The following is a 9,387-nucleotide window of genomic DNA, read 5'->3' as shown; positions in this document are numbered from 1 at the left end:
TCCAGAGGAGTTATGGGAGAAGGTCATGTTGGTCTGATGAGACAAAATAGAGCTTTTTGGTCTAAACTCCACTCGCCGTGTTTGGAGGAAAGAAGAAGGATGAGTACAACCCACAAGAACACCATCCAACCCGTGAAGCAATGGGAGGTGGAAACACTCATTCTTTTGGGGATGCTTTCTTCTGCAAAGAGGACAGGACGACTGCAGCGCGTATTGAGGGGAGGATGGATGGGGCCATGTATTCGCTGCGAGATCCTGGCCAACAATCTCCTTCCCTCAGTAAGAGCATTGAAGATGGGTCGTGGCTGGGTCTTCCAGCAATGACAACGACCCGAAACACACAGCCAGGGCAACTAAGGAGTGGCTTCCGTAAAGAAGCATCTCAAGGTCTGGAGTGGCCTAGCCAATCTCCAGACCTGAACCCAATAGAAAATCTTTGGAGGGAGCTAAAAGTCCGTATTGCCCAGCGACAGCCCCGAAACCTGAAGGATCTGGAGAAGGTCTGTATGGAGGAGTGGGCCAAAATCCCTGCTGCAGTGTGTGCAAACCTGGTCAAGAAACAGGAAACGTAATGTTCTCTTGTAATTGCAAACAAAGGTTTATGTACCAAATATTAAGTTCTGCTTTTCTGACGTATCAAATACTTATGTCATGCAATAAAATGCAAATTTATTTATAAATGCATGCTCATAATTTTAAGAGTCCTAGCAGGCTATAGAGCATGTCAGCCAGCCTGCTCAGTTCATTGCATTCAATTGTTCAATAACTTTGTCTCTTCATTTTAAAAAAGTCATTTTTTATGTGTCCATTAAATGCCAGACATATTTCATGGGATCCTCATTATATCCTGTTTGTATCTCCGACAAAAAAGGCAGGAAAAATGAAACATAGATTCTAATGGCCGCTAATGACTGCAAGTAAAAATTTTGTATTAGGCATCATATATATCTCCTGTTGTATCGTGCCATGGCTGTGCCAGAGCCAAACGCAAGCCAACCCCGGCACTTCCCTTATGGGAAGGCAATACCCAAGTTCAACTCACAATCGATTTCGACACACAACGGGCACGGCAGCCCAAAGAACACATGCAGTATTGACAATCCAAACAGTAATACCTGCAAAACCAACCCCTCTTCCATCCCATATACACTATTTTTTTTTATTTATTCCAGAGTCGTTGCTCTATCACCTTAGCTGTTTGGCTCTTCTCTTTGGCTCTTGAATGGATACCAAGTGCTTATGGTCCATCCAAGATTGCGAAACGATGAGGTGCCCCCTCCAACCAGTGTCTCTAACCCTCAAGAGCGCACCTTAACTGCCAAGAGCTCCCGGTTATCCTACATTGTAGTTGCGTTCCGCTGGCCGAGAACCGCTTGGAGAGAATGGCGCATGGGTACAGTTTCTTGTCAACCTCGATCCGCTGTGAATAGACCGCCCCTGTTCCGGTGTCCGAGGAGTCCCCCTCCACCACCAAGGGACGAGTCGGATCAGCAAGAATGAGAATGGGTCCAGGYGGTGAAACYTCCCTRGAGCTCCATGAATGCCCTGTCAGTCTCGGGGGTCTATCAAAAACGGGTCTGGGACTTGCGGGTTAGMACCGCGAGAGGCGCTTCCACCGAACCAAAGTTGCGTATAAAATGTCAGAAAAAAATTGGCAAACCCGAGGAACCGCTGGACCTGCTTGAGTGAGGTGAGACGGGGCCAGTCAACCACCGCCTCAATCTTCACGCGGTCCTTTTGGATGTCTGCGGTAGAGATAATGTGACCCAGGAAGGAAACCTGGGATACGTGGAACTCGCACTTCTCTATCTTGTCATATAGTTGACTCTGCAGGAGGCATCTCAGGACTTGGCGGACATGCAGTATGTGTTCGGGAAGGGCCTTGGAGAAGATCAAGCTGTTGTTGAGGTAAACAAAGARGAACCTATTCATCATATCCCTCAGGTTGTCATTGACCAATGCCTGAAAGACTGCCAGTGAGTTTGATAATCCGAAGGGCATGACTAAATACTCATAGTGGCCACTGGGGTGTTAAAGGCAGTCTACCACTCATCTCCCTCCCTGATTCTCACCAGATTGTAAGCGTTGCAGAGGTCCAGTTTGGTGAAGAATTGGGACCCTTGAACCAACTCCAATGCGGAGGAAACCAGGGGTAGTGGGTAACGATTCTTGATCGTAATCTGGTTCAGCCCTCTGTAGTTGATGCAGGGACGCAAGCCTCCATACAATCAGCAAAATATGACACAGAAAATGCCCCGTTATTCTTTCCACCTACACAAAACACCATGCTACATGGGGCACATCGTGCAAAACCCTTCCCTCCCCAACACATGAACACTCCCCTCCCTCCCCTTTACCGGTATTAGCTTCACTGATTAACAACAAAAAAAGAAACAGAATGACCTTCACATTCCATGCTAGAAAATAAATTATTCAACGCAAAAACAAATAATAATAATAATACATTAATGAAGAAAGTAATAATGAGGCAGCTAAGGTGACGTCTCTAGAAACTGCTGAAAGTCCAACCAGACATCAGTAAATTCAAAAACCTGTAGATACTTGAAGAAATTAGTTTGAGGTAACTGAAAATGAGATGCCAGTTGTTGAAAGGATATTAGGTCACTTTCTCTATAGAGATACCAAATGTTTTAATGCCTTTGTTGAACCAAGAAAATGTAATACCATCTCTCAGGGCTTTGGGTAAGATGGGGTAATTATAGAAAGGTGTTTGTTCACATATAGATCTAAGCCCTTCTGTTTGTTTACAGACTTCCATTCATATATTTAAAGTGTTTTTAATGAAAGGGTTGTTTATGAGACCTAGCAAAGCTTTAGGTGGGCTAATATAAGGTARAGATGCCAATGTAGCAGGGGTCAGACACTCTTCCTCTATCTGTCTCCAAGTGGGTGAACMTGTTGTTGTATCTTGCCATACCCACACAGCRRTTAACCTGTTTTGGAGACTGGTTTTTGTTCGGAATTTCGGGTGACTGATGTGCCCAAAGTAAACTGCCTGTTACTCAGGCCCAGAAGCTAGGATATGCATATACTTGGTAGCATTGGATAGAKAACACTCTGTTTCTAAAACTGTTAAAATAATATCTGTGAGTAGAAGAGAACTGATATGGCCGGCGAAAACCCGAGGAAAATCCATCCGGAAATGTTTTTTTTTTAGGTCACAGGCCATTTCAGTGTTAGCCTATGGGAAATACAAATAGATAGGACCCAGATTGCAAGTCCTATGGCCTCCACTAGATGTCAACAGTCTTTAGAAATGGTTTCAGGCTTGTTTTTTGACAAATTAGCAAGTAGTTGGAAAAACTACAAGGTGTCTCTCATTAGAAAAGTAGTTTTGTTGGCGCGTGAATGAGGTGCGTGCTCTTCGTTATTTATCTTCCCTAATTGAACATCTATTCATCCGTCTCTACAATATTAATTTTGCTTTCTTATTTCAGATATGAGCAGGACACCTGCAGGACTTTAATTAGAGAACAATCGTCTATGATCTTTCATGTGGCACGAACTTTACTGGGTAACTTTTTATGGGATTCGTTTTAATGCACGTTGAACCGAGTGGATTACTGAGATCATTGACACCCAACTAAACAGAATCTTTGAATATAAAGAAGAACTTTTTGAACTAAACAGACCATTCATTGTGTAGCTGGGGACCCTTGGGATTGCAATCAGCAGGGAAGATCTTCAAAGGTAAGTGATTTATTTAATCCGCTATTTGTGATTTTGTAACGCCTGTGCTGTTGAGAAAGTTATTTGATGTGGGGCACTGTCCTCAGATAATCACTGGTATGCTTTCACTGTAAAGCCTTTTTGAAATCTGACAACCCGGTTGGATTAACAAGAAGTAAGCTTTTAAATGAGTTAGACCTTGTATTTTCATGAATGTTTAATATTACGATTTTTGTATTTTGAATTTTCGCGCTCTGCAATTTCACCGGATGTTTTGTCGTAGGTGTCCGCTAGCGGTTCATGCGCCCCAAACAGGTTTGATGACGTGCGTGCTTATTTAGTAACTGGAATAAGCTATTTAATAAATTGTCAAGTGCCAGCTTCTGGTTGCTCCTCATTACACACCATAGACCAGCAAATATTAATTTACATCAACATATGAATCACTACAAAACAACTTATTGTATGACCTCTTATACACTATATTAGGCCCAGCCTTTGGAACTTTGGTTTTCCTAGATATGGCTACACTAATTTGATGATCACTACATGACTATGGAGTTGACGATTCTGGTATTAAGCAAATTTGCTCTGCAGCATTAGATGAGATGTGATCAATACATGTTGATGATTTAATTCCTGTGCTGTTTGTAACACCCTGGTAGTTTGACTTACAACCTAACCAGGTGCAGGCAGGGGTTACAGTTTAGCAATTTTTCTTGATGGGCAGCTGATGAGAGCCTGTCAATATTTAAAATCCCCAGAAAATAACTTCTCTGTTGATATACATACATTATCCAAGATGTTCACACACAATTATCCAGATATGACTGTTAGCACTTGGTGGTCTAATAGCAGCTTCCCACAAAATGGGCTTTAGGTGAGCCAGATGAACCAGAGACCATATTACTTCAACAGTATTTAACATGATATCTTCTCTAAGCTTTACAGGAATGTGGTTTCTTTTATATAGACTACAACAACCACCCCCGTTGGCATTTCTGTATTTCTGTTAAATAGTTCAAACCATGGTATTGTTACCACTGTATCAAAGGTATTATCTAAGTGAGTTTCAGAGATAGTCAGAATATGAACGTCATCTGTTACAAGCAAGTTATTGACTTCATGGACCTTGTTTCTCAGGTTGCATATGTTAATATGAACCGTTTTTAGATCTTTTCTGGGTTGCTTGATTAAAAACAATGCTTTACTGGGAAGCTTATCAGAAGTAGACTTGATAGTGCAGGGTGAYCTGCACAAAGTGGTCTTCCTACTAGGGCACACCGCCACAGTGTTAACAGTGTAACTCTGGTTCATAGGCACATGATTACTGCATCCAATAGCTGTAGGATTAACTAAGGTATTCAGGGCAACTAGGGGGACATAAATTAAGTTACTTACATTGTGTCTGCCAATGCCGCTAGGATAATGTACATTTAATGCAGCATTATGATAACTAATTGTCTCAATGGTAGGGATTAGCTCAGCTGGTCTTGGGTCATTGATACGTCATTGTTTCAACGCAGCCTTGAAATGCGTGGACAGGAGCCAAGATGATTTGGATGGACACCGTCATTCCTGTAGAGTGTCTTCTGTTTCCAGAAGGTGTCAAAGTTGTCTATAAAAGTGACTCCAGCAGAGCTACTATAATCTTTTAGCCAGATGTGTAAGGCATTGAGCAGCTGCACAACATAATGAGGAGAACATGGCTCCCCCAGTAAAATCCATCTGCTCCATGTGTGGGATCGAGCCAGAAAGAATATGCACTGACTGTGGGGCTTAGACAATATTTTGCTCTGACTGTGTGGTGGCCACCCATAAWTACAAGAACATTGTCCACTACCTGGAGATCTGGCAGGTAATTATCTTTTACAATGTTAGATTATGTGCCCAATTGACATTAAACTAATTTCTCAAACATAAGTCAAGTTAAATGGTCAGTACCCAAGGTCTTCACAGAGGATAAATCCCACGAATGATCACTGTCATCACCTTAAAACAATGTATTTCTCCTATTTGCAGCTGCACTTAAACTGAGCAACTAAATGTAGTTGCTCTCTATCTCTGTCTCTCTCGGTCTCTCTTTTTATCTGATACATATTTCCATCCACAACTTACTTATTTTCACCAGGTCATGCTTTTTAGCCATGGTCAAATCACTGAAACCAAGCCCTTAACCAATACACTTCCTCTGAAGGATGATCAATTTTAAAAGGGTGCTTTCYAATGGCGCTGGAAGTAGAAAGATGGCCATAAGAACTCACTCTACCACAGTAGACTTCTGAGAGTGTTTGTTGACTTTGGTAACTAATAAAGCATTTGTTTATAATATCTTAGACTGAACAAAAACCTTTAAACTTCATCTATATCACCTTTTTAGTGTTTATAATGTGCAAAATTTTGATATTAAGTGACTAGTTCAGGCCACATTTTTTTTGCATTTTCTAATTATATGCCTTGATTATGGCTTATGCCTCAACACTAGAACTACCTGGCCTTTCAGCCTATAAGTACTTGCAAGAGAACGTTGTCGGTTGTCCTCTTTAGCATTTACATCAGATTCATATCAACTCGCAAGTTYCGCAAACATAAGCAAACGCTTGATAAAAATAAATTCAAGTATTAACTGCATGAAGAAATATTAGTGGAAATATATTAATCATATAAAAATAACAACAATAGTTATTTGGTTTTAAGATGTTTTGTATAATCTAGAAAAAAATTAGGCCTAATGCTATTTTCGTTTCCCTTACAATAAAAACATAACAGTGAATCCATTTGATCAACTTTATTTGTAGATTCATTAGTAATAGAGTTATAGTAATGATAAAGCCAAGTTACAGCTTCTTTTGACAAAGTAGAAAATGAAAAAGATGATAATATAATAATATAACCAGCCCAGGTTGCAAACCTGAAATTATTTGCCATATTCCTATCAAAAAGCACCAGTGCATGAACAATTTTAAAGGATGAATTGCATAAAAAAATTTGTGGAAATATATTTCATGACAAGATGAAAAATTGTAATAATAATGTTGATTGTGTAGGACACCGTATTGTGCCTTTATACACGTGCATGTTACAGCATTTATCAATTCTCGTTTTCCCTTTGTGCTTTGGGTCCACAATCAGCACACAGCTTTGGGGCTTTGTGGGAGCAAGCCCCATAAACAAATTGGTTACACGACACAGTTTTCATGGGCCTTGTTTCGTGAGCACCTGCCGCAAGTGTCCCATCATTTCTCTGAAGCGGTTGAGTTGCATGGTCTCGGAAAAAGTCCACCCCATACCTATCAGATCTAAATGACTCCACATCAATCTTTTTTCTGCCGTATAAATCGCGGACATACAAGAGTGCAATAAATGCTTTGAGTTCACCCATAGACATGTCCCATGTACTCTTCCCTTTTCTGTTTGCATGAGCAACAATACAATCTCTGATGTGCTGCAACATCTGCACATAAATTCGTCACTCTTTTCGACCCAAACTGTGCCATCCCTCCCAGACTCTTGTCTCACCGTGGCAGTTGTGACCACTGTCTCAGTTGGCTCTGTACTGGTTTTTCTAAGGCGAGGCTCAGGCATCGGAGTTGGAGGTTCGAAGTCAGACTCAGATGAAGACTCTTCATCAGCAACGTCGATTTCAAGCTCAGTATCTGATCCTCCATCCGACTCCGACTCATCTAAATTTTGCAGCATTTGCAATGCTGTCAGTGCATCCATTCATTTGGCTTTGTCACACCCTGATCTATTTCACCTGTCAGTGTGCTTGTTTCCACCACCCAACAGGTGTCTCCCATCTCCCCTCAATATCCTCTATTATACCTATGTCCTCTGTTTGTCTGTTGCCAGTCAAGCCTACCAGCGGTTTCACCTCCTGTCTTTTCTATAGTTCCTGTTTTCTAGTTTTCCGGGTTTTGACCATTCTGCCTGTACTGACCCTGAGCCAGCCTGCCGTCRAGTACCTTGACCCACCACACTGGATTATTGACCTCTGCCTGCCCTGACCCGGAGACTGCCTGCCGTTCTGTACCTTTTGGACTGATCTGGATTACTGACCTCTGCCTGCCCTTGACCTGTCATTTTGCCTGCTCCCTGTTCTAGTAATAYACTTTTGTTACTTCGACATTGTCTGCACCTGGGTCTTCCCTAAAACGTCATAGTACGAACTGGCCATGACCGACCCAGCAGATGAGAGTTTTTTGGACGCTACCCTGGCGRCCGAGGTGGACATCCCCAGTCCGCCCATCTCCATTCCCATGGACGTTAGAGTGCTGGATGGGCGCTCTATAGGCCGGGTCACTCACAATACCACTCCCATCAACCTATGAGTGTCAGGGAACCACAGCGAGGCTATCCAATTTACGCTTACTAAGTCTCCTCAGGTTCCTGTGGTATTGGGATTCTCTTGGCTCCAGCGACACAATCCCATCATAAACTGGACTGCTGGTGCCATTATGGGCTGGAGCCTGTTCTGCCACGCCCATTGTCTGAAATCAGCACAGCCTGCCCCGGGATGTCTTCCTGGGCCATTCCCGCAGAGTACCAGGATCTCCGGGAGGTGTTCACTTCGCTTCCACCGCACCGACKKTATGACTGCGGGATTGACCTTATCCCAGGCACCACTCCGCCGAATGTACTCTCTGTCGSGTCCAGAGACCAAGGCCATGGAGACCTACATTGAGGACTCCCTAGCTGCAGAGTTCATCCCTCCTTCTGCCTCCCCTYKCGGCGCAGGGTTCTTTTTGTGGAGAAGAAGGACAAAACATTGTGCCCGTGCATCGACTACCGGGGCCTCAGCAACATCACGGTGAAGAACCTCGACGACATCCTCGTCTTCTCCCACTCCGCCCAAGAARACGGGGTCCACGTCTGACAGGTTTTCCAACGGCTCATGGTGAACCAGCTTTTTGTGAAAGTGAAAAAGTGCAAATTCCATCGCTCCACCATCCCCTTCCTAGGTTACATCATCSCTGCAGGGAGTGTATAGATGGATCCCGGGAAGGTGAGATTGGTGGTGGTTTGGCCCCAGCCTACTTCCAGGGTGTAGCTGCAACGTTTCCTGGGATTCGCCAACTTCTATTGCCTCTTTATCCGGGGTTACAGCACCCTGGCCTTCCCCCTGTCTGCAGTCACCTCTCCCAAGGTTCCATTGACTTMGTCCCCAGCTGCTGACCGAGCGTTCCGGGATCTCAAACACCTTTTCACKACAGCTCCCATCTTGGTTCATCCTGACCTGTCCCGCCAGTTGATTGTGGAGGCCGATGCTTCGGATGTCGGAGTGGGAGCTGTCCTGTCCCAGCATTCTGCCCTGGATCTCCAGTTACATCCCTGCGCCTTCTCCTCCCATCGCCTCAACGCCACGGAGAGGAACTACGATGTAGGGGATTGTGAGCTTCTCACGATGAAGTTGGCGTTGTGCCCTGACCCTAAGACCGCCTGCTGTTCTGTACCTTTTGGACTCTGCCTGCCCTTGACCTGTCGTTTTGCCTGCCCCCTGTTCTAGTAATAAAAGTCCTGTAACAGCTACTTTTTAGAAAGTAAAATGTAAAAGAGAATGGTATCACACAAGGCGTGCAGTCAAATTGTTAACATGAGCGCCAACGTTGATAAATAGGCATAACACAAACTCATCATTACACTTTTTGTCACGCCTGCTCCCGCTCTCCCTCCCTGGCACTCGAGGGCGCCAGGCTG

The sequence above is a fragment of the Salvelinus sp. IW2-2015 genome, linkage group LG32, assembly GCF_002910315.2.
Source record: "Salvelinus sp. IW2-2015 linkage group LG32, ASM291031v2, whole genome shotgun sequence".
Classification (NCBI taxonomy): Eukaryota; Metazoa; Chordata; class Actinopteri; order Salmoniformes; family Salmonidae; genus Salvelinus; species Salvelinus sp. IW2-2015.
Note: the sequence above shows the minus strand (reverse complement) of the source record.